General features: G+C 32.8%; 1 protein-coding gene across 5 annotated transcripts in view; it reads left to right on the top strand.

The window, feature by feature from the left end:
• LOC123536094 (alpha-2C adrenergic receptor-like) overlaps nt 1-25,019 on the top strand; it is a 187,245-nt gene that overhangs the window by 127,869 nt on the left and 34,357 nt on the right. Inside the window, exon 1 of one of the 5 annotated variants that reach the window (XM_053528764.1) lies at nt 2,244-2,394. The exons of 3 other annotated variants lie outside the window; for them this stretch is intronic. The gene's annotated coding sequence lies outside the window, so the exon portion shown is untranslated. Of the gene's footprint in view, nt 1-2,243; nt 2,395-18,038; nt 18,182-25,019 lie in introns of those variants that run through there. One more of the 5 variants, XM_053528768.1, reaches the window with a different exon arrangement.

The raw sequence follows: 25,019 nt of genomic DNA, 5'->3' as shown, positions 1-25,019 counted from the left end.
AAAGTGTAAATTGGTTAGAAAGTTTTATCAAGTGTCCCAGGGGATTCTGATTTAATGATTGTCAGCTTAAACATAAGTGCTAAAGTTTTGGGTTTGAGTCTCTGTTGCGATAACATAAAATATATTCAGTCCTGGGCCTTTTCAAGCGGTGCCGACATAGCCTGGATGTCATGGGCTTTACTGAAAATAACTTGTTCTTTCGGTGCATTCCGGGGAGGACTTTCGTCGACTACCAATTTAATTTTATTTAAAATATGAAAATGTGTGCCTTCACCAAATATCACAATTAAAACAAAATTAAGATAATGTCGTTTCTTTAATTCTAAAATGACGCCAAAAGTTATTTCCATTCTCAAATGTTAGATGGGATAACTTGCTTTATTAGGCCTAAAAAAGATTGTTTGTTTCCGGTAACATGCTACAAACTTAGGGTAGGTAGGTCGGTAATTTTTTCTTTTTGATTTTTTTTTATTAAGTGGGACTTTTCGGAAATTATTTTTGTGTCAAAATGAATACAAATAAGGGGGTTCATATTTCATTTCGTCTTGCCATTTAAAAACAGAGAAGCCAGTAAGCACAGTATGTTAGCGGCCTTTCAAGATGCCTCTCATAAGAAGTGTCATTTTATCATTTTCTAATCTTTGTTTCTAATAAGATCTTACAATTTTATTTGGCATCTGTGATAAAATGTACAAATTACTCGTATAATAGATTACTCTCATGTATTCGTGTAACAGCTATTACGAAGGTGATTACTTAATCTATGACGTCCGTAGCAATACTTCCATCCAGATATAAAAATGTAAGCACTTTTACACGTGCGTTCATACGATATGATTAGTAAAATTTGCATCAATAACCATTGATTATACTAATAATCATCAACACCTTCCAGTTGTCTCATATTAGACATTTCTAACGTAAACGTAAATCGGAAACGGAATACTGAATCCGGAAATGTTATTTGCAAATAATGGTCTAAGGGAAATTACTAGTGCATTACTATTGGATGAATTGTCTCCCATAGACCACAAATTAGCCTAAAATTTTACGGATTCAGTATTCCATTTCGTAATTACGTTTACGTTAGAAAGGTCTATTAGGAATCGTAAAAGGAGTGACTTTTATTGCGTGATTGCAATGCATACTGTATTTTTTAAATTGTCTTGACGATTATCTTTGACGTTGCTATTGTTATATTTTGAGATTACTGACGACATTTAAGTTCAAAATATCACCTTTAAAACGTCATTCTTGATAGATAGTTTTATTGTCTGAAACCTTTGTTTTCTGTATTACTTTCTAACAATGTCCAAGCTTGCGGTAGCTTTCTGATGAATTTACTAAATTTATTTTCGTTGAAATCTCCAAATGTATTTATTTAAAAATACAATTCTACCAATGCTATGTCCTTGCTCACAAAGAACAAATTAACTAATACTTATTTATTTCGTCTCCACTGTGACACTAGCTTCGATTTGATTTGAACCACTATCGCATTCGCATCCTGAAAAATATCAGTACTTTATAGTCATAATAGGTGTGGTCATGATCCCAAGGGGCTTGTACCAAGAACCTCTGGGTTGAGCGACCGATACATTAACTGCAAGACCACGACTTCCTTTATAAAGCATAAATTAGTATATTAGATCGTGACATTTATCTGACGTCGCGCGCAATATCAAATTTTATCACTTTTATACAGCGTTTGGTTTTGGCTTTTTCTTTGTATGAATAATCTGTATCGATATTTAGAAAACTTGCTGACACAAAAATAGTGTTAAAGAAACAGTTATACTAAAATCTTACGGTTCACACCTTATACATTTATGCAGACAAGGACTGAGAACATTGTGCTACTCGAGTAACCTTTTTATTGTTGTAACTGAACAGTTTCTCATATCATTGGAATAGACTACTGACAATCTACCTTCAGTTGAAAAGAAAATAAACTGAGGCCCAAAAAAAGTTATTCTAACGACTGCATCAGACAGCTATTAGACCATTCTAAACCGTTGCTGTTTCTCATCAAAATATTTTTACTTTAAGTTTCTCTACCTTACAAAATCTACTTCTATAGCACTAACCAGTCTTTTGGAAGCGATGAAAGCTATATCTATATAAATACCTCAAAGGCTTTGCGAATTATATTGAAAATAATGACTCTATATGTGAGCGAATAGCTTAAAGCTTGTGTTAATTGTAGGCCTTCAAATAGACAAAATCCAATGATTTGTCGCAATGTTGCCATCTGCCTCTCTATATTGGTCTTGGTCGCATGTAGGAGAATTCCAGGAAACGCATATTTATAGAGGATGATATTGGGTTTATTTGTAGATTCTATTAACTAGGAAATGCTTTCAACGCCAGGATTCATAATACAATTAAGCAAAGGTATGGAATTTTCTAAAGTTTATTTCACTGGTTTTATATAAACAAGTATCGCTTTTTGTTGTTGTTTTAATTCTAAATTATTATTTGAATAAGTGATGATATTAAAGAGAGTTTCTGGATGAGTTCAAAGTACATAATATAAAGCAGCCGCTTATATAAATATTTTATTCCATGGCAATTCTGCAAAATGACCGATCCGATTAATACGGTCATAGAAATAATTATGAATTGGAATTGTCAAAAACGAGTTTAAAGATACTTTTCTAAAATATGACCGAGTTTTGTCACGCCTACAATAAATTCCTTTAGTGTTTGTGTGCTAATGTCATTTAGTTTGCAAGATAACATTTTCTCTGTTAATTTCATAACACCCTAGCAAATTGACAATTACAAAGCAATTTTGTTGCAAGTCATTTCAATACCACTTCTGATTTTTCTAGTGAGAGAGTCTTAATTTCTCGTTAGACTGATCTAAGTTATATCAAACAAATGTTATATAATTATTATGACAAATGGCAATATAATAAAGCATAAATCTGTCTTGTATGCAGAACATCTTTTGTAAGCATATCAAGAAATATATCGTCCGTGTTTGTTTGTTTAATGTTTTGCGTGCGTATGTGAGTGTGTGCGCGCGCGTGTGGGTGTGGTCGTCAGACAACGGCAACTGAATATAAGAAGAATAATGTCTATGAATAATATACAAGTTAGGTATCAAGGGGTTTGTTGATTTTTCTCAAAATATATAAAGAAATGTAAGACCAGAGTATAGTAACGTTAAACTTAGTGTTTCTCTAATTATACATTTGAAATATATCGTGTTATATAAAGCAAAACTTATTTCCACAGAAATGAAGCAGAACAAAATTGACTTTTTATTTATACGGCGACCGTCTTGTTTGTACGTTAATGATTTGACCATAAGCCTAACACTAAAATATGTAAACAAGTGCAACTGGACAAACAACGTTCAAAGACCACAGCCGCCCAGTTGGCACTCCACATTAAAATAACGCTTTCCCTGTCCTATTATTATGCTTTCTCAATTTAATTATTGTATTTTATATATTTTCGAGAAAACTGTAGTATGAAAAATCAAAAGTAGCGAAGTGTTACTAATTTGTTAAGAGCTAAGATTGGGACATTGCCTCATGACTCCTGAAATGTTTGCAAATGTTCCTTTTCTGTTCTCTTGAAATTTCTAACAAAATAGATACTCAGTTTCAATAATCATTTATCTGAATGTTCAAGCACATTAAAGATACTTTAACGCTTAAGATTATGTACTTTTATCGTTACAATTTTTTTCAACGTCGAATCATTAGATGTTAACTGATATGTACGTACCGGAGTATCAACATATAACCAAACAATTAGTAAACGTGTTTTTCCAAAACCAAATATTTTGACTTTCATTGTGTGCTCTCGTATACGCATTCGTGTCGTTTTTTTGTAACGGTTCAGATTTATGCACAGTAAATCAAATATGTGTATTATCTAATCTCTTACTTCAATATATTTCATCGATAAAATTCTCAATTTAGATTTTCTTTGGACTTTAACAGAATTAAGAACATATTCGAACTTAGCAAGCATAAACAATTACAGCTTTTAAAATGAGGATGCAGCTAGACAAAACCTTCCTTAGCAGTGTATTGTACGTACGAAGGAAATCTAAAAATGCTACGTGTAGAAATACGACTTGATTCTATTTCTCTAAGGTTTGTGCTTAATTTTTGTTAAAATATATAACGGCTGTAAATAACTTTAGTTCGAAATGATATTCGACCTTCGAGATTGACAATGTATTTGTTTGTTAAATTGTTCTGTGTCTAGGTCTGCGTCATTTTTCTTATTTTATCAACTTTCCTTAACCCTTATCATGCTGGACATGATTGATTCTGCCTTTGCGACCAGTGTAGATCATGGATATGCAGGCTGATCAAGATCTGCACTGTTAACCATTCAGTCAGTTTCCTTTTGTTAAGCACCCCTTTAAAGACCTAATGGTACTGTCCAAATTGAAAGATGGACAAGTTCGTTATAGAAATTTAGCAAGGTAAGGGTAAATTGCATTCGTTGTTGTGATATCCCTACAGAATAAAAACAATATCTCTTTGAACATGCTTCTGTGTACAGGCTGTGTCCTTGCTTACAAATGATAAATGTGTATATCTTGTAACATTGATTAGTTCATCGCATTTACATATAACTTCCCTGTATAGGATTCTTTTATCTTATTATTTAGTATCAGATAATATTTCTGTACTAATCGCCTTCCCACTGCTATGACAGGCTACCGGTATCCGGTAGCTTTTAAATAATGCCATTTATTTGCATTCTAGTTTTTAGTTGTCAGCAGGGCACTGTCTTAATAAACAAAGACACGTACAATTTCATAAAGTACAACCACTTTAAAGTCGACAGAACGTATTTTTCACTCTGACTGATTAAGCTATCTTCATCTAATTGTGTATCCTTATCTAATTGTGTGTGAACTGTTGACCTGGGATGACTATTTGCGTTTCTTGCCTCGTTTAGGGAAACACTGTATTCTCTAGGTTACGCATTAGTCTCGCTTTCTAGCATACCGATATCTGTGGGTGAAACAAATTAACTATGATTGATTTCAAATCGACAGTTACATTTTTTGTTCGCAATGTACAGAACATGTTACTTGTTATAAGACTTGCAAATAAAGGATTTCAATTTATGAGCCATTTAAGGAGCCCCTAGTTGTACTGAAAAAAAAATCGTTTAAAGCAGTAACTGTTGCGAGGGGGAATGTCTCGTGCTTTGGCCCAAAAACAAGATGTATTGAATTGATTTGTTCCCAAGTCTGCTTTATCAATTTTTTACTTTGCATAGATAAAAAAAATATACTTTACCGTTACATTTTGAAAATACGGAAGAAATGGAATAAATGACAATATTGATGTAACATATCTTTACATAAAATGTGCATTTCACTTTTATGTAGGTAATCAGAATTATCAGATTGTGAATGGTTTACATATTTACCAAGAAAAATACTTACTGTAGATGGTGTTATTTTGTGGCACTTTTATATTGAGAATTTATTTAGAGTATCCATACCTTTACTGCTAACTCCTTCGTGGGTTATCATTGTACTGGGGGTTTCTTAATGTACGCATTCGTGTTTTAAATGCGTGTGTCGTTCTGTTCATTGATGACAGCAAACATATCGCACATATTCTACTATTTATACAGAAATTGTATTGCAAAATTAATTTTACGTAATAAAGCCCATATTACAGACTTTTGAAAAGATATGTTACAGTCATTGCCCGTAATTTAGCAGTCTGCTTCTGTATCAAAACATCGAGTGTGGTCACTTGTAGGAGAAATCCTGATAGAGAATGACGATGAGTTAACTAGCAAAGATAATATCGACTTCAGGTGTATGGATTTATTATAAACTTAGCAAATGTATGACATTTTTCTACGGTATTAGTCGCTAATAGAGCTTTTTACTCATACAGTCATTTGACTGCTTTGTTAAAAGTATGCATTTAAAATTTCCAAAATAATAGAATAAAAACGAGTTTACAGAATCGTCTGCTAAACTATGACTGAGGATTTACATTAGCTTTTCAAATACTTTACAAACATTTATGTGCAATTTCATTTAGTTGTTTGAAGTTAAATATTTAAGTGCTGATTTCAGTATAACTTTGTTAAAAACTTTGTTAAAAACTTTGTAAAAACGTTCATGTTAATTTAATGAATTTTAGCAAGTAAATAATAATATATTACTTTATCCAGCAACAAAGCCGGAAAATATTATAACTAACAAAACTGTAATTTTAGACTCATTTATTTTAAAAGATATTGTCATGATAGTGGTCGTGGCTGAAAAAAAAATGGCAGAGAAATATAGAATGTACGAAATGTTTTGCCATATATATACCTGATGATTTGCCCTGGCAACGGATGCAAAAACTAATTTTGCTAGAAAATGGTTTATTACATGCAAATTTTCTCGGACTATTAGATGCGCGTAGTATTTGTTGTTGCTTTTTAAACATAACTACAAGCTTGAACTAATGCAAAAGAAAAGGAAAAACTAGATTCCAATTCATTGATAAAATCGTATCAGTAAGGCTTCTGGCATTTCTGGTGATAAGGTCCTCATTTGACTTGTAAATACGTAATCGTTAGAGATCGGTTTATGTTCATTCGTCAATAAAAATAGAAAATGTCAATAATACCGCGTATAATTGGTAATTATTGCATATATCTTGTACAGATATTTTTTAATATGTTTCTATCGTAACCGTGCATTAAAATACGCGTACTTGATTGCATTTTGATTATGCTGTATCTTTGTTCAAGTGTGTCTTTGTCTTCTCTTATTGATCTGTTGTCTGTTACACTTACGAACGAAATGTCTTCTTTGAAATATAATATTTTTGAAAACGAAATACTGCAGCATTTTCTTCTACTAAAACAGTTCAGATTGAAATGTGCGTAAAATGTTTACAATGGGTAGAAATATGTTTAATAACGTTACCTTTGTCAACTATTTGTGAATAGAATTTTAATGTGAACAGTCGATAAAATAAGTGACAGACTTGAAAAATGTGATTTCAGTACAAATCACATTTTAACACACCACAAACGAAACGTTCCGTACAAAGTAAAACAACGATTGTTTTGTTGGAAATAAGAAAGGGAAATGTATTTTTTGTACGTTTTGTGTACCGACGTCATAAATCGACTCGACAGTCATTACTGGATGCACATACCATTGAAAATGGTTTAAAACCCTGTAAAATATCCATTAAAATAGGAAAAACCGTTAATTAACCCCATTAATTCTTGCATCATTTTATTTAACAGGTTTCACAATATTATTGGGTTACATGTTAAAATACCATTAAAACACCCATTTTTGACCAAAAATCATGCTGTAAAAAATTGGGTTTGGTAGCTAAAAAGTTAATACCTTTGAAAAATAGTGAAATTCTGTATATTTTGAATTTAACAGGATTATTTATGACCCTTAAATTTAATTTGATACCCATTAAATGTTCAGGTTCTGTACGATTTCATTTAAGAGTAAACTTAATGGCCCTTAACAGCAATTTGATGCCCATTAAATCCTACATTCTGTAAAATGTGATTCGTATATTTTTAGAAGCACAAAAAAAAAATTTGTTTTGTTTTTGGCTTGCACTCGTCCTACTGAATGCTTATAATTCCAGTCCCATATTGTTCTAAAATGGACTTTAATCACAATAAATACATACTACGCACACACCGTCTATAATATATCATGATGTTATATTTACTTGCATTAAAGTTATTTCCCCTTGATGCAGTTACGCCAATTCTTTTTTCAAATGTTTGCCAAATTGTGTTCCTACAAAAAATCGGATTTATTTCAATGAAAGTCAGATGAAAACATTAATTTATTTGATAACATCAATCTACATTATTTTGGTAATACGTTTTGATGCATGCCACTTTTTCTGTTTTTGTTTTGTTTTTCCTGTCCAAAATAATCAGCATTTGTATAAGAAAGTGGGTGGGGTAAGAAATTTACATTATAAAATGTGTTCAGACCAGTTTAGATTTTCAAATTTTCCAATCCTTGAGTAGAAACTAAGGTTTATAGAGAAGTGAACAGTACACATGATTGTGAAGATTTACAGTCTGATTTAAATTCATTTTGGGCATGGACAGATCAATGGCTTCTTCGTTTCAATGAATCAAAGGGTGTGGTACGCTTGATTTGGAGGAGCTACTTGTGATGCAATCCCTCAAACATTTGCTCTTAGCTGTTTAAGTGCATGCACCAGAGCACAAAGTACTGAAGGAGAGCTAAATTGTGATCGCCCATTGTGCGCTGACATTGTCATCACAGTTGCTTTTTGAATACACCTGACGCCTAATGTCTGTACCAATAAAAACTTGGTCAGAATGTTTGTCAATATAAAAATGTTGAATAGTTAAAACTACCCACATGGTCACTTGATCTATTAAACCGGTACCTGTAAACCCTTCTCAGTACAACACAATACAATACAATATCTATTCAGTTTCTCATTTCATATGAACATATGACAGAATGAGGATACAATATGAGTAGAAACTAAGGTTTATAGAGAAGTGAACAGTACACATGATTGTGAAGATTTACAGTCTGATTTAAATTCATTTTGGGCATGGACAGATCAATGGCTTCTTCGTTTCAATGAATCAAAGGGTGTGGTACGCTTGATTTGGAGGAGCTACTTGTGATGCAATCCCTCAAACATTTGCTCTTAGCTGTTTAAGTGCATGCACCAGAGCACAAAGTACTGAAGGAGAGCTAAATTGTGATCGCCCATTGTGCGCTGACATTGTCATCACAGTTGCTTTTTGAATACACCTGACGCCTAATGTCTGTACCAATAAAAACTTGGTCAGAATGTTTGTCAATATAAAAATGTTGAATAGTTAAAACTACCCACATGGTCACTTGATCTATTAAACCGGTACCTGTAAACCCTTCTCAGTACAACACAATACAATACAATATCTATTCAGTTTCTCATTTCATATGAACATATGACAGAATGAGGATACAATATGACAGTACATATGTATAGATACTATTACGCGTGAAGTAATACGTAGTTTAAATCAATACGGCAAATATCGATTTGAAGTTGATTATCTTAAGATGTCTAATTCTGATCAAATTTTCATGGCCCTTAATTTGGTATACCATTAAATTATTACGAACTCATTAAAAGTGAATCTGACATATTTAGACCATTAATCAATTTTTAATAATTAACGGCCATTAACAGAGTATTAAAAAAAATTAATGGCCCCATTAGTATCTACTAATTAATGTGGAATTAAAGGGTACTTTTTTAATGGCACATTAATTTCATGCCAATAAAAATTTTGTATGGAGTTTTAAGGAGCCAATTAACTTATTGTAATGGTTTATTTTAAGCAGCTTTTCATGGCCATCAAAGTCATTTTAATAAGGTATATTTTACCAGGGTTTTAATATACTTATTTCATGGCTTTTTAGCTCACCAGAGCACAAAGTGCTCAGGGTGAGATATTGTGATCGCGCACCGTCCGGCGTCCGTCCGTCCGTTCGTCCACACTTTCCTTTCAACAATATCTCCTCCTAAACCAACAGGCCAATTTTGATGAAACTTCACAGGGATGTTCCTTGGATGGTCTTCTTTAAAAAATGTTCAAAGAATTGAATTCCATGCAGAACTCTGGTTGCCATGGCAACAGAAACGAAAAACTTTAAAAATCTTCTTCTCAAAAACCAGAAGCCCTAGAGCTTAGATATTTGGTGTGAAGCATTGCCTAGTGGACCTCTAACAAGTTTGTTCAAATCATGACCCCGGGGTTAAAATTGACCCAGCCCTAGGGGTCACTTGATTTTACATAGGAAAATCTTAAAAAATCTTCTTCTCAAAAACCAGAAGCCCTAGAGCTTAGATATTTGACATGTAGCATTGCCTAGAGGACCTCTACTAAAATTGTTCAAATCATGACCCCGGGGTCAAAATTGACTCCACCTTTAGGGGTCACTTGATTTTACATAGGAAAACCTTCAAAAAGTTTCTAAAAATAAACAGTAGGTCTAGAGCTTAGATATTTCACGTGTAGCATTGCCTAGTAGACCTCTACAAAATTTGTGCAAATCATTACCCCCATGGTCAAAATTGACCCCGCCCCAGAGGTCACTTGATTTTACATAAGAAAATCTTCAAAAATTTTCTAAAAATAAACCAGAAGGCCTAGATCTTAGATATTTAACACGTAGCATTGCCTGGTAGACTCTACAAAATTTGTTCAAACAAAATTGACTCCGTCCCAGGGGTCACTTGATTTTACATAGGAAAATCTTCAAAAAAATTCTAAAAATAAACCAAAAGGCCTAGATCTTAGATACTTGACGTGTAGCATTGCCTAGTAGACTTCTACAAAAAATTTCAAATCATGACCCCCGGGGGTCAAATTGACTCCGCCCCATGGGGTCACTTGATTTTACATAGGAAAATCTTCCAAAAATAAACCAAAAGGCCTAGATCTTAGATATTTAACGTGTAGCATTGCCTAGTAGACTTTTACAAAATTTGTTCAAATCATGACCCCTGGGTCAAAATTGACCCCGTCCCAGGGGTCACTTGATTTTACATAGGAAAATCTTCAAAAAATTTCTAAAAATAAACCAAAAGGCCTAGATCTTAGATACTTGATGTGTAGCATTGCCTAGTAAACTTCTAAAAAAAAATTCAAATCATGACCCCCGGGGTCAAACTGACCCCGCCCCATGGGGTCACTTGATTTTACATAGGAAAATCTTCAAAAAATTTCTAAAAATAAACCAAAAGGCCTAGATCTTAGATAGTTGAAGTGTAGCATTGCCTAGTAGACTTCTACAAAAAAAATTCAAATCTGGACCCTCCAGGGTCAAATTTACCCAGCCCCAGGGGTTACTTGATTGTATATAGGGAATCTTCATGAATTTGCTAAAAATAAACCAGAAGGCCTAGATCTTAGATATTTGATATGTTACATTGCCTATTAGACTTCTACAAACTTTGTTCCATTCATGACCCCCAGGGTAAACTTGGCCCCGCCCCAGGGGTTACTTGATTGTACATCAGAAAATCTTCCAAAAAAAATCTAAAAATCATCAGTTTGACATTTGAAACATGTAGCTCATATTACTCTGGTGAGCGATCCAGGGTCATCATGACCCTCTTGTTAATATATGGCATTAAAACTATGGTCATGAAGATCCCATTAAATAGTAAGAAGTAATGGGTGGATATTTAATGGTGACCTGTTAAAACTCTGTGAAAAACGTTTGAAAAAATTAAGGCCAATTTCAAGACCCTTTTCATGGCATGTGCATCCAGTAGTGAGTAGAGCTAAACATTGAAATAGAAAAAGTGGAAAGGCGGTTCAACACGACATAAACGAAAATGTTGCAGGCTCGGTTTGATTGAGCCTGTTCATGGACGGCAGTGGAAATGCATGCCACCGTCCACATCCTATAGCCCCGGGTTGAGCAGAACTCAACATTTATATATGCTACAAGTCCAAATATACAATTTAGAGACATCCGCAGATGTGTTCATACGGCGGTGCACATGAAGCCTTCAATGATACACTAGAGTGCAATTCCATGAAAAGCGGTGTATGTCCCCAGTTAAAATAATGTGTTTGCCCTAAACATCAAACTCTTATCTTGATCTTGTTGTCATTCGTTGCTAAACCAAATCAATTTATCATTATTTCTGCTAAGTTTTCGCAAAACAACGTCCAGATAATTTTGAGTATTTCCAAAAGAAACTCGAAGTAAAAGAGCAGAAGTGTCATCCCACTTCCGACTTGTTTTACATATTGGTACAAATAAAATAAAATACTTGCAGTGTGAGATTTATAAAATGATTAAAGCGGCTCCTAGCATGTTTTCATTTTGGTTCCATTTTGTTTTAAATGGAAATGACAGCGTTCGATAAAATCACAATACACACGTGCAATTATTTTAAATCGAAAAGCATTAAAGACGCAAAATAGCAAATCTTAAAAGCTTAGAAATGACCGAAATAGTTATTGGATATTTGAATAATGGCTTTTAGTTTTACATTGTATGCTTCTTCTGGAAGATCTTCTTATAGCTTTTGTATTATATTTACAAACAAATACAAATTTTCTCCAGAGAAACATATTGTTCCTTTTTAGTGCGATGTATTCTTGAATCTCAAACAGAGCGTTCCCCGATATAGAGCGTTTGCTGCCGTTGTCAAAATTGTTCTGAATGATAATCAACCACTCTTTTGATGAGAAAAGGTTTTTATTCTACTCGTCAATAACTGTACAAAAACATTTGTTTGAATTGTTTGTTCAGTTTAAAAAAATGTGTTTTTGGCGAGTCAAAATTACAAAAAAAAAAAATATGTCTCTGCGAAATATTACCCTGGTTTGCTTATCATAAAAAAGCACATTGTACATGGAATATAAAGCAAAACGGAATCGTAACGTTTTGCGAGTTCATGCTGTACATTTATATGAACTTTTTAAAAACTTGAAGAATGAAGCACTATTTACAGAGTTTTAAATTATATTACAATAAATGTTTATCCTTTCTGATCCTAGGGACATCTTAAATAGTCAGGTAATGCCGAAGTCAGAAGTGCACCATGTAGGACTTTGTAATGGACGTCTCTAATACTGTTTTTCATAAAATGGGGTACTACACCTTTCATGATACATGTGTCTTAAACATGATCCGGAAATGGATATCTGCCAAATGTTGCCATGAATTATAATGGTCTGTAAAATTTTAATATATAATTACATACAGATATGCCTACAAAAAGAAATACAACACAAAAAGCCACAAAAAAGAAGGAACAAAAACATTGACGAATAAACGTAAATACAAATTTCATAAACGATGTTTTTGTTATTGGATAAAAACATTGCACTGTGGTTATAAATGACTACTACGGAAAGATGACTATAACATGATAATTTGTCTTCACAATTAACATTTATTGTTTCTTGTTGTCTTTATAATGATTATTAATTTCGTTAGTTCCATTTTATCGGCCATCATTTTGTTGTTGTTTTTTTCTGTGGTATGTTTGTACCATTCTTATAACATCTTTACTTCCATATTAGTGACAATATTGATTGATAACTATAGAAGCTTTGTGTTTCTTTGATTTAAATAGTACGTTTTCTGTATTTCCAAGGCAGGACAGAAATAAATATAGAAATATAGAAATTTTAAATGTGGTCAGAATGACATGTTTCATAGACAAAATAACCGTCATAAGTCATCGTGACATAATTAGTCTGTGACATAATGACCTATCAAAATATTTGACCAGACTATAATTCAGTCTCATGAGAACTCGAAAGAGCTATGTAAGCACACTGTCACAGTCAATAGGAACAAACAGACAGTTTTAAGAGGAATAAATCAGACGCAATTTACTTGCAAAAGCGAAATATTCAATAACGTGGTTTTGATTCCAGTCTGTCGAGTGCTTCTTTACAGTGATGAGCATTTACTAATTCAATTTTGAAGAAATTTGTGAATTTAATGTAGCTTGGAATCTACTCTAACGATGTATTTCGTTTTTAAATCAAGAGCATCTGCTTCTATAAGCTAACTGTTTATCAGCAAATTGTGGACTTAAGGGAGCCTGGGATCCTGTCTTGTGCATTCTCATAAGGAACTGTAGCCTGGGAAGCCGTTGATATTATTTGTGCTTTGTCAGAAGAAATCGTACCTAATATTTATAAATGCGTTAAAGATATCACTTAATTTGCGCTAATTAGTGTTAATTGGCATTCATCGAGTTTCTGATATTATGTCAATTTGCAGGTAGAAAAAGAGAAATTGTCAGACTGGATTCCCAGGCTAATGGAAGTGTAACAACAGTACCCAATTAGTCATAAGAATATATCTTATTGAATGTATAAAGTAAATAAAAATATACCTATTTGCATATGTAAATTAATAAAAATATACTTATTTGCATATATAAATTTGATACGAGTATATCTTATTGCATATATACAGATAATAAGAATATACCTTGTGCCTTGTATAAAGCCATTTGTATGGACATCTTAGTCTAAATATCCTTCACAGACTGGTTATATTACTAGAAATAATGTCAGAACCTTAAACTTATTCCAACATAAAGTTTTATTGATGACTTATAATCTTTAGATACTTATGCAATACAGAAGAATGTCCTCAAAAGAAATCCAAACCAAATTCTGAAAATTAGACAATATGTAAGGGCAGCTTTCTTTAGATTTTAAAATAAACAAATTAAACAATATGTATCTAAAATAAAATCAATTTAACGAAATATTAGTAACATTCCTTTATTCACATGCATGTACATTTGCATTACATAAAAAGCCGTTTAAGAAGCATTATATAAATAATTGCCATAACTGTTTATTGTATTTCGAGTAAATATTGATGTTATCAAGTACCACACCCATCTGCAGTGATATTGTGAATACATTGTTGTTTTGCAAATCCCCTTTAAATGTTTCTTTTTCTTGTTTCTGATTTTGAGATACACATGTTTGGTGTTCAATCCATTTTAAATCCTATGCTGACAAATTTGTTTTACAGATTTGGTTAGAAATTTTGTGTTCTGAATTGTAAACCTATGTTCTGAAATATGACATCACGAAACTTTTCGACAAAGATAGTAAAATACTAAACGCAGTCTACCACCAGTACTTGCTAGAATATCAAAATATTTTTTTTTCTCTCTGATATTCAAAGCAAAAATTTATGCTATAACTACCAGTAGTTGAACAGTACAGTATAAAGGCCACCATGAGAAAACCAACTCTGGTCGTCATGATCCATGCTGTTCGCTAACGGTTTCTCTAATCGCAATATGGTTTGAAAGCGAACAGCATTCATCCTGACCAGACTGCGCGGATGTGCAGGCTGGTCTAGATCCATGCTGGTCGCAAATGCACTATGTTGGTTTTCTCATGGTGCGGCTCTAATTATGATAATTCATAACCTCGCCAAGTTATATCATTGCATTAAGAACTAGGTAAAGAATAAAAATTGTTTACAAAAGCATCGGTAAATGATTGTAACAAAGTTTATTTGATAAAAAAGTCATCAAGAACAGATGTAGCTGCACTAGTTAAAGCTTTACGAAATACAATGCAGCCTTTTTGTCTTGTGTCTTTTTATTTCATACATTTATTACTTACATCTGAGTGTCGTGTGCAGACTGACCCAGTAGTTTAACTTGCAACAAATGGCTCTGAAATCTTGTTATACGAAGATAATGGATCTAATTCAGGAAAATGTAAAAATGAACATGTGTGACGCCTTAATAATTAAAAAAAACTGTTTATATAACATTTGTATTTCACGATGTCTGTTATCTATCAAATTAGAATTTCTTTACATGTTTTGTTTTGTACCTGTTAGATTGATTGTAGCAAACAATATGGATTTGTAAAACTATTTCTATAATCCTTTGTTATATGTTTTACATAATCTTACCCAACACACTGGCCATAAGCCTTTGTATAAATCACGGAAATCTAATAATTTAGCTATAAGCTCCACCAATAAGTTCTCATATATTTCCTCAGTAGAAGATAGCTTATTGGTTCTACCATATCTCGGACATTAAGACAACTTATATGTGCTAAACATGTTTTATACATATTATTTATGTGAAACGATTTTCACGTCATTGTTGCAAGCGATCTGTTTGGATTTTTTTCTCTTGCATATTTGAATTTCCTTTAATTTTCAAAAAAGACCATTTCTGTGAAGTTTTGTTGGCCTTGCTCAATGCGAGCAATGGTTCTGCTTGTAAATATTATTCAGATAATCAGGAACTCAGTATATGTACGATTGTTTTAGGGAATTTGCGTGTGAATGAGGACACCTCAATATACGATGTAAGAATAATAGTGAGTTCAAAGAAATCATTTAGCGAACTTATTGATACAAACTTATCAATTTTTTTATCTTTTGTATGTTAACACAAGTGGACAACTGTGAATGGATACTAGATATTGAGAATTATATTTGTTTTTAATCCGTAATAAACAGAGCCGAAAAGAGCATGATAACAAATTATTGCCAGTTTTGCCCAAATGCATTTTAAACAGATTTTAATGATGTTATGTATAACTTCTCTGGCGACCTTTGATGAAGGCTAAAATGTCGTCTAAGCTCCTCAAATGAAAAACAAGTATTTCTGTATTGCTCTGTTATCTTTTTAACTGCTCCAATTGTGTACATCATTATGGAGGTGCCAGTCATACTTATTTAACCCTTACCCTGCTATATTTCTAGAATGAACTTGTCAATATTTCAATTCGGACAGTACCATTAACTGTTAAAAGGGGTGCTTACCAAAAATATACTGACTTAATGGCGAACAGTGCAGACCATAATCAGACTTTACAGATGTGCAGGCTGATCTTGGTCTGTACTGGTCGCAAAGGCAGAATCACTTGCCGCCAGCCAGCTAAGAGTTAAGCATGGCATTATTTTGGATTTACGATGCCAGCACCAAAATAAGACTATACATGTTGGTTCCCAACCTAATTTACATCGAAATGAAGTATGAGGTATGCGCTCAAATGTGTAATGCCAGGTTGAATCACAGAGATATATCACTTTCAAGTGTTTAGACCTTATAAGTCGCCTCTCACGATCTTGCAAGCCTAATACGGTGGTTCCAATTCCTTTCATAATCAGGTTGTCCAAGAACCAAATGGGACTTGATATTGTATTTTTAGGTTAATAATTGATTTTCCTTTCAAATTGATACCTCTTCCACAAACAACACTATATAATGTAATAAAATATTTCTATATTAGGAAAGTCTTTCTATTGATATCCATTCAGCGAAATATAGAATGCAATGCAGAATGGAAATGAAGTATTTAATGCATCAAGGAACCATTATTGAAATAACCAGGAATATTATCCGGGTCGGAATACAAAACCTTAAACATGTAACACTTGTGTTATTTCTTAGAAGAAGGAATGTGTATAAAAAATCTTTATGAGTTGGAATAATCGTACATGCAATCAACAGACTCAATGAAATCGAGTCAATGAAGTTTCACAGTATGTTACGAAAAGTCTTTCTGAATTCAAATAGTTGAGTTATGAAATGTCGCACACGTTTAAAAAATATGTCGAATATACATTTTATGCATTTTTTAAATTTTATTAATTTTACAAAAAAAGTCACAAAAATGAGCCTTAATCATTTGCTTCAAATAAGCGTGTTAATATCATTTAGAAAGATAATGAGTGGTGAATAATTGATTATTTCTGTTACAACAGAGCATGATTTTTACTGACAAAAGTATTTGTGACATTAGTAAGGTCTTATACCCTACTTTATAAATATTGGTCCTCGCGTCAATTGCATTTGCCATCAACAAGCTCATAAAAAAGTCACGTACCGCTCATAGCTGTACTTTTGATATTCGCTGCATTTGATAACATAATAATTAACTTGTCATTCGCAGACTTTTGCTAAAAATAATCGTTTCCGTATTGGAAAACGAAAGTACAGTTAAAACTCGATACATTGAATTCCAAGGGATCGAGTATCATAGTTCCATATAACCGAAATTCAACATAAAATGACATTTTGTGCACGTGTTTTCGGGACCGGACTTGAAAATATCTTCGATATAACCGGAATTTTGAGATTTGTGAGTTCGATATATCAAATTTGTACTGTATAGTGTACATACACTCATTTACAACTTAACATTGTACTTCAGAGTACGAAACTGTTTCTTGGGAAATCAAAACATTCCTTCCAGATCATACAGTCTATCCAGTGTATTCTAATAAAGACACCCATTAGCCGGAATAATAGCAGTTTTATGATGTGTAAGCTATAGATCTTACACTAAACTGTGCGTAATTTTGGGAAGATGTATGTTTGATAATGTGCATTTCAAACGTTTCACCCATGTTTCAAAGAATTCCACTGTCGAACAAAATATTTATGAATAGCTCAAACTTGCTGCGAATATATTGAACATGTTGCCGCTATGTAAACGCCGTCTGAGTGATAGGCATTTCAAACTGTCAGATTCCAGTGGTTTTGTCACAATTTTGCCATCTGCTTCTGTATATCGGTTGTTAGATAATGCAGGATAACAAATATTTATAAAGAATAATGTTGACTAGCTCGGTCAAAGAAGCGCGGATTGATAATAAACCTTAGCAAAGGTAATTTCTTTTGTTCCTACGTTTATATAATTGGCTTTTGTATTATTGACTAATGCTGTTTGTTTACTTAAAGGTTCGATTACTTAATAATATAGTAACTAGTGGTGACAGAAAAGAGTTTTTACAGACTTGATAATTAAACAAATTGTAATGTTCCTCTTAAATGCAGCATTTGTGTTTGTGTCAGTTCTTAAATATGCATTTTGATGTACAGAATTTCAGGAATAGCGATAAAATGAAATTGTCATATGATCAAAAACGAGTATAGCAAGGTTCTTTTTAATTTCCTCAAATAAGACCGAGTTTAGTTATTCTTATAATGAATAGTTTTAATGTATTTACTTGCCAATATCATGTTAAATACTTTGTCAGGACTGTGAAAAATAAAAGAGGTTATATGAGTCATTGGAATTCATGAACATACGGGGGATTTATCTTCTAGATTTATGCACTTTACTTTAAAATAATTCTTTATCATTAAGATCTCATCTTTTTTTAAGTATCATATTAAGTCAATCTGACTAAAGTACATATCCTATTACGCTACGCATAGGATCTGAGAACGATCTATTCATTGCCTCGTTCTGACGACCCTTTCGCTAGCCAATCAGAGCCTAACTTACAACATCTTGCAAATCTACCTGTAGCCTTGACCTTTGATATTTACAATTTTTAAGTCATAATGTATCAGATAGCCGGTTAGCTCAGTCGGTAGGCCACTTGCTTTGTAAGCGAGGGGTCCCAGGTTCGAGCCCTGGAATAACTGCACATTTTTCTTACTCTTTGACATTCGAACAAGTCGTCTGACTGGATAAAATAAAAATAGCAATACTGGAAATCCAAAATATACAGAAGACGAATGTGAATGGGTCGTTCTCAGATCTTCGTTTAGAAGATCAAGTACTTTAGTCAGATTGCATATTAAGTAGTAGCTGCCTTAGAGTTAAAAGATACATATTTCCTTAAATGAATGTAGTGAAGTGTTTCACTTAATTTAGGTTATTCTGAATATGACCAGAAATGATAAAAATAGAAATGACAGTGTTCGATAAATACACAACACAAATGTAAATCCTCATTACTGATGAAAAGTGTTTTTATGGCTCACATCTACTTTGGTAATGCTGCAAAATATTATCATAGTTCTTCTCTTATATTTGATGTTCAATTTTACTTTAGCCCGCCCGCTTAGCTCAATAGGTAAAAGCGTTGATCTACGGATCTCGGGGTCGCGAGTTCGATCCTCGGGCGGGGCGTATGTTCTCCGTGACTATTTGATAAACGACATTGTGTCTGATATCATTAGTCCTCCACCTCTGATTCATGTGGGGAAGTTGGCAGTTACTTGCGGAGAACAGGTTTGTACTGGTACAGAATCCAGGAACACTGGTTAGGTTAACTGCCCGCCGTTACATGACTGAAATACTGTTGAAAAACGGCGTTAAACCCAAAACAAACAAACAAATCAATTTTACTTTACATTATTCCTGATTACCAATCCGATCTTTTAATCAGTTGTATGAAAATGGAGTGTCTTGAAAAAAGTATTGCGTGTCTGTACGATTTAAGCTCATCAAAAAATGTTCTTCGCGGGTAATATACCATCACAATTACTTTTATTATTTTATTATTACGCTGTAATTATTTTTCATTAATTTACAGTGTCAACGCCTCTGCAGTAAGGTCTGAAATATTTGTACTGAGTTCCGCGTAGACTTAGCTATATCTGATGCATTTTACCTTAAAGATGCTTATTTTTTGAGTTATTTTTAGAGGTTTGTGTCATAAAAGTAGACTGTTTTGGTTTGGGTAATCAAACAAAAATAAATGTCATGCAAAACTCAGTACTTGCATTTGATAATAATATACTTAAAATGATATCTACTTGCAAGAATGTTTGGAATTATCCGTTTTAAAGACATAAGTTGAACGTCAGTAATATCCAATATCTTATTATATAAACACGTTTTAAAAAGTCAAGCAGTGTCCTAATGCACTGCAGGTGTAGTTTAAAGCGGTTTTGTTGTTGTTGTTGTTGTTTTTGCAAAGCTGAACAGTAGCCTTCTTGTATGTTTTTATACGTTTTATTTCGCCCATACTAGAATAAAATATACCATATATACATTAAAATAATTTGGCAGTCAGTATAATGCAAGTTGCACTGGTTATAATGTTTTGAATTGTTTGAATAGTTTGATTTATTCATTATTATCTATGTCAAAACAAAAAAGTTTAAGTAAACAAGAAATGTAATATAGGCAAATACAACTTCGAAACAGTAATGGTGTACTCGTATATAAAGTAAGAGTTCTACTGTGAAAAAAGAATTTCTACTGAAATTGCTATTTTTAGCCATTAAATAGGATTAATATGATATTAAAAGATCATTTTCAATATGTATAAATTTATTCATAACGTATATAGGTTTGCGTCTTTATGTCACAACTTTAGTTCTAGTACTCTTTATCAATTTCCCTTCTCTCGAAAAGTTACGTACCATTATTGAGTTATTACACTTGTCAACTTTATTACGTTATTATTTGATACTGACCTTGTATTCATGGCACTATAAATTGATTTCTCTTTACTACAAGTTACATTTGTCACGAACAGAATTGTTTAATGTTAATTGATATTTGCTATATTTAGAGGACTGGAAATGGATACAACAAAAATGACCGAATTAGTTGTCATAAACATGACTTAACGGACAAGGATAACTGTTGTAAGCCAATCGTGACGTAATGTGCTTTTGACAAAATGCTCTGTCGGACTCTATTGATTGATCTATAATTCAGTCGTCTAGGTCTTGAAAGAGGATATCGGGCATGGTATTTAAAGAAAAAAAAACAGGACAGTTTACATGAACAAGAAATAGTTCCGTTTCTATTTACACAAGCTAAATGTTTATTTGTCACAATCTATGGTGGGATCCTCTCTGTTAAGGTTTATCTTTAAATCATAAGCATTTGCTTGTATAGGAATTATGTTTATCTTGGTGGGATCCTCTCTGTCGAGGTTTATCTTTAAATCACAAGCGTTTTTTTTTCGTATAGGAAAGATGTTTATCTTGGTGGGATCCTCTCTGTTGAGGTTTCTCTTCAAATTTTAAACATTTACTTGCATAGGAAACATGTTTATCTTGGTTGGATTCTCTCTGTTGAGGTTTCTCTTTAAATCATAAGCATTTACTTGTATGGGAAACATGTTTATCTTGGTGGGATCCTCTCTGTCGAGGTTTATTTTTAAATCATAAGCATTTACTTGTATCGGAAACATGTTTGCATTTCCGGGATCCTCTCTGTTGAATTTTAATTATCATTAGATCAAAAGCAGTTACTTGTATAGAAAACATGTTTGCCTTGCTAGGATCCTCTCTGTTGAAGTTAATCTTTAAATCATAAGCATTTACTTGTATAGAAAATATGTTTATCTTAGAGAGGTCGTCTCTATCGAGTTTTTGTTTTTAATCATAAGCATTTTACTTGTTTATGAAATATGTTTATCATGTTGCAATGTAACCTTGGATTTAGGCTGACGCTTTCTTTATATTAAATTGGTACATACAAGTTGCAGATGTGTAGTGTTTACATAGGCGTCTAATTATTCAAAGGAATAGATTTAAACAATAGAATATATGTACGTCTTAATTCCAGTATGTTTATACTATGAACTGATTTACACTTTTTTGCACAAAAAATCTTGGGAACTTCCAATAAGGCTTTGTCTTTGTTCGTTTGGGTTTAATATAAAATTTACAAAAAGTAATATCCTTGAAATGTAATGGTCACAAAGTCTCTATACGAATAATTTACATAGAACTGGCACCACAAAAAAACATACTATATACATTATTATGAATGTTGCTCAGTTTTATGCTACTGCTTAATGTCCCACATGTAAATTCTCCCAATTTAAATCCATTAGATTACTGATATTTATCTGATACCAATCTGCTGACGCCCATTTCTTTTAATAAATATCCAAAAGGCCTGCTAAAGTATTTATTTCATAATCTTGACTTCAAGCTGATTTACTATCCTAGAAGGTAGTGGTCTATTGGCTGCTTCTGACCAAACAAATATAACTGGTGTTTCCAACCATGTGAGCATACGATATACAGAAAAAACATTCGCCACTCGTGAATTTTAGTTTTATATCATTCGCTGAAAAATAATAATGAAAGAAGGCTTGAATAGTTTTTATTTATTTACTTCAAAAAGAGTTTAATGAAAAGTCACAATTGGTGCTTTGAATGAATAACGAGTAACCAGACAGCCAAAGGCGCGAAGAGTGCTTAGTATTGGAATTAAGTAGTCCGGTCATGCTACATATTACTGAAGTACAATGTCTGACTATAGCATGACCGGACAGGTAAATTGGGGAAGGGGATGGGGGATAAAAGTGTTTGTTTATCTGCATTAAATTCAGAAAGCGAGAACTAGGAATTTACTTTATAAGTTCATCATCGATATTTTGCCGCAGTGATTACATTTCCATATTCGAAAACTTTCAGAACTGACGTACTGAAATCGGTTAAAACTAAATCAATTGCAGTGAACCTTTCACCGCAGAATTGTTTTCTTTTTATCAAACTGTTGCTAATAATAGCATAAACGAACATCAAATGGTGCATCTTTACCTCTATTGAGACTAGTGTTCCAACCTTTTGATTTGATATGTCATTGCTGGAAAAGCTTCTATAACGGTAAAGTACAAAATAGTTTCAGCAAAAATCTGGAAAGGTTCTACGGAAGTATTTAGTTATCAGAAATATGTTAATTCAGGAATCACTGTGCATGTCAGAAAATGTAATAATGAACGCTCACAACATCTTAATGCATTCAAAACAACTGTTAAACACAGCTGTACTTTAGCATGTATTATACTTCTTGAGTAGCTTTCTTTGTTTAAGTAAATAGAGTACTTTCATCGAATACCATAAATACAAGAATACTAGGCGTAAATGATTAATTCGCATGCTTATTTGTTTGTTGCTTTTCTATGTTTTAATATCAGTTAATCTCAGAGGTACTGTTAGTTTTTCTTCAATTTTACACGTGCTCATAGAATAAACTTTTGCTTCTTTTTAACATCACAATATAACCTATCGGATCTACCATATCATTTAAAAGTACATACAGTCAGTGTTTACGTAATGATTGTCAGCAGCGTAACATAATTCTTGTATATCATTAATAAGCCGAAACATGAGAAAACCAACATAGTGCATTTGCGACCAGCATTGATCCATGCTGTTTGCTCTCAAAGCCTATTGCAATTAGAGAAAACGTTAGCGAACAGTATGGATCCTGAAAAGACTGAGCAGATGCGCAGGCTGGTAGGCTGGTCTGGATCCATGCTGCTCGCAAATGCTCTATGTTATTTCTAAACTAAACTGATTACTTCGTTAGGTGGCACTTGATTAAGGTACCGAAGACTAGGTTTTATTCATGCTTGTTTCATTTCAATAACATTCTCGATCAATACAATTCACACAATTGAACTGAATCAATATTTTTTGCTTTAGCAAAATTTTTTCAGTGATTTGTTCATTTAGGAATTGTATTTTCAAAAGACCGTTCTACATAGAAGAAGTAAAAGAGGAATTGCACAGCATAATGTTTATAAAAAGATCATTTGGAAGCAAAGAAGAAACACAAAAAAATAATTGTATTGAGGGAACGATTGAATAGAAGTCGGTTATATATTTACAAAAAAACCCAACTATTTCATACAGTCCCGAAAAGGCCAGTTGCTTTGTGTTTCCACTTTGTGTCAAATGCATTCGCCATGATCGAGTTATTAAACGCTGTCAATGATATTTTGCTATAAATGACACTGGTTTAGTAATCATAGCGTAATTAACTGATTTCTACTGATAAATGAATATCTGTTACATGTTACATATATAGAAGATCATATCAACGGTTAATTAAATCGGAACTCATCGCAGAATCATGACATTGCATGTTATAACAGTTTATCAAATATAAAATGGTAACCTTGACATCATATTGATTTTATTTCAGCTTTTTTTCCTTGTATTGAGAAAAAAGTTTAGCAGATCAAATACATGTATATTAATAAGAAAAGTACATTACTTAAGAAAGGTTTAAATGTTTGAATCAGATGATAATTGTTACTTAATTTTGATTTTCAAATCTTCGATATATAGTAAGAAACTTTGGCAGATAAAAATAAGTTTGACTTTTTGCTAGACTTAGTCTAGTTTAAAAAATAAACAAATTGGTGTATAATTATGAAAAAATCACCATTTTACGACGCTTTCGCGAAAAGAAATTTTTTCTACAATATAAACTGTAATTAAAGTTTTGAAAATTGTAAAATACATATTTTCTATAATCTGATCTATTGATGTATACGTCCGTATGTTTCATTTCAGAACACTTTGCCTATGATTAAAGAAATTCATTTTTAAGACAATATTTGGATGTAATTTTGTGTGTGTATGTTGGGGGGGGGGGGGTGTGCTACTGTAACATGTTTACATGTTATAAACAGATTTTGAACAGATATATTGACGACTACATTAATGTCAAACATTTGTGCCGAAATGTGTTTTTTTTAATTAATGTCAGAGTAACGTCTCGGACAGGTTCTAAAATTAAATAAGGGTGGCATAAACCTCAAAGATAGGGACCTCGAGTTTTCGTACAACACTCTCTTTCAGTGGGGTAATAATGTCTACTATAGAAAAACGTATTGCACCGTGTATGTCAAAATTATATTTCGGACAAGATCTAATATGACTTCAAACTTTAGGTGGGACATTGACCCTTAAGATAGTGTCTTGGGGTTTGCGATCGCCAATCCG

Source organism: Mercenaria mercenaria, chromosome 17 (genome assembly GCF_021730395.1).
Source record: "Mercenaria mercenaria strain notata chromosome 17, MADL_Memer_1, whole genome shotgun sequence".
Lineage (NCBI taxonomy): Eukaryota > Metazoa > Mollusca > Bivalvia > Venerida > Veneridae > Mercenaria > Mercenaria mercenaria.
The sequence above is the reverse complement of the archived record's forward strand: the minus strand, read 5'-3'. Positions and strand labels throughout refer to the sequence as shown.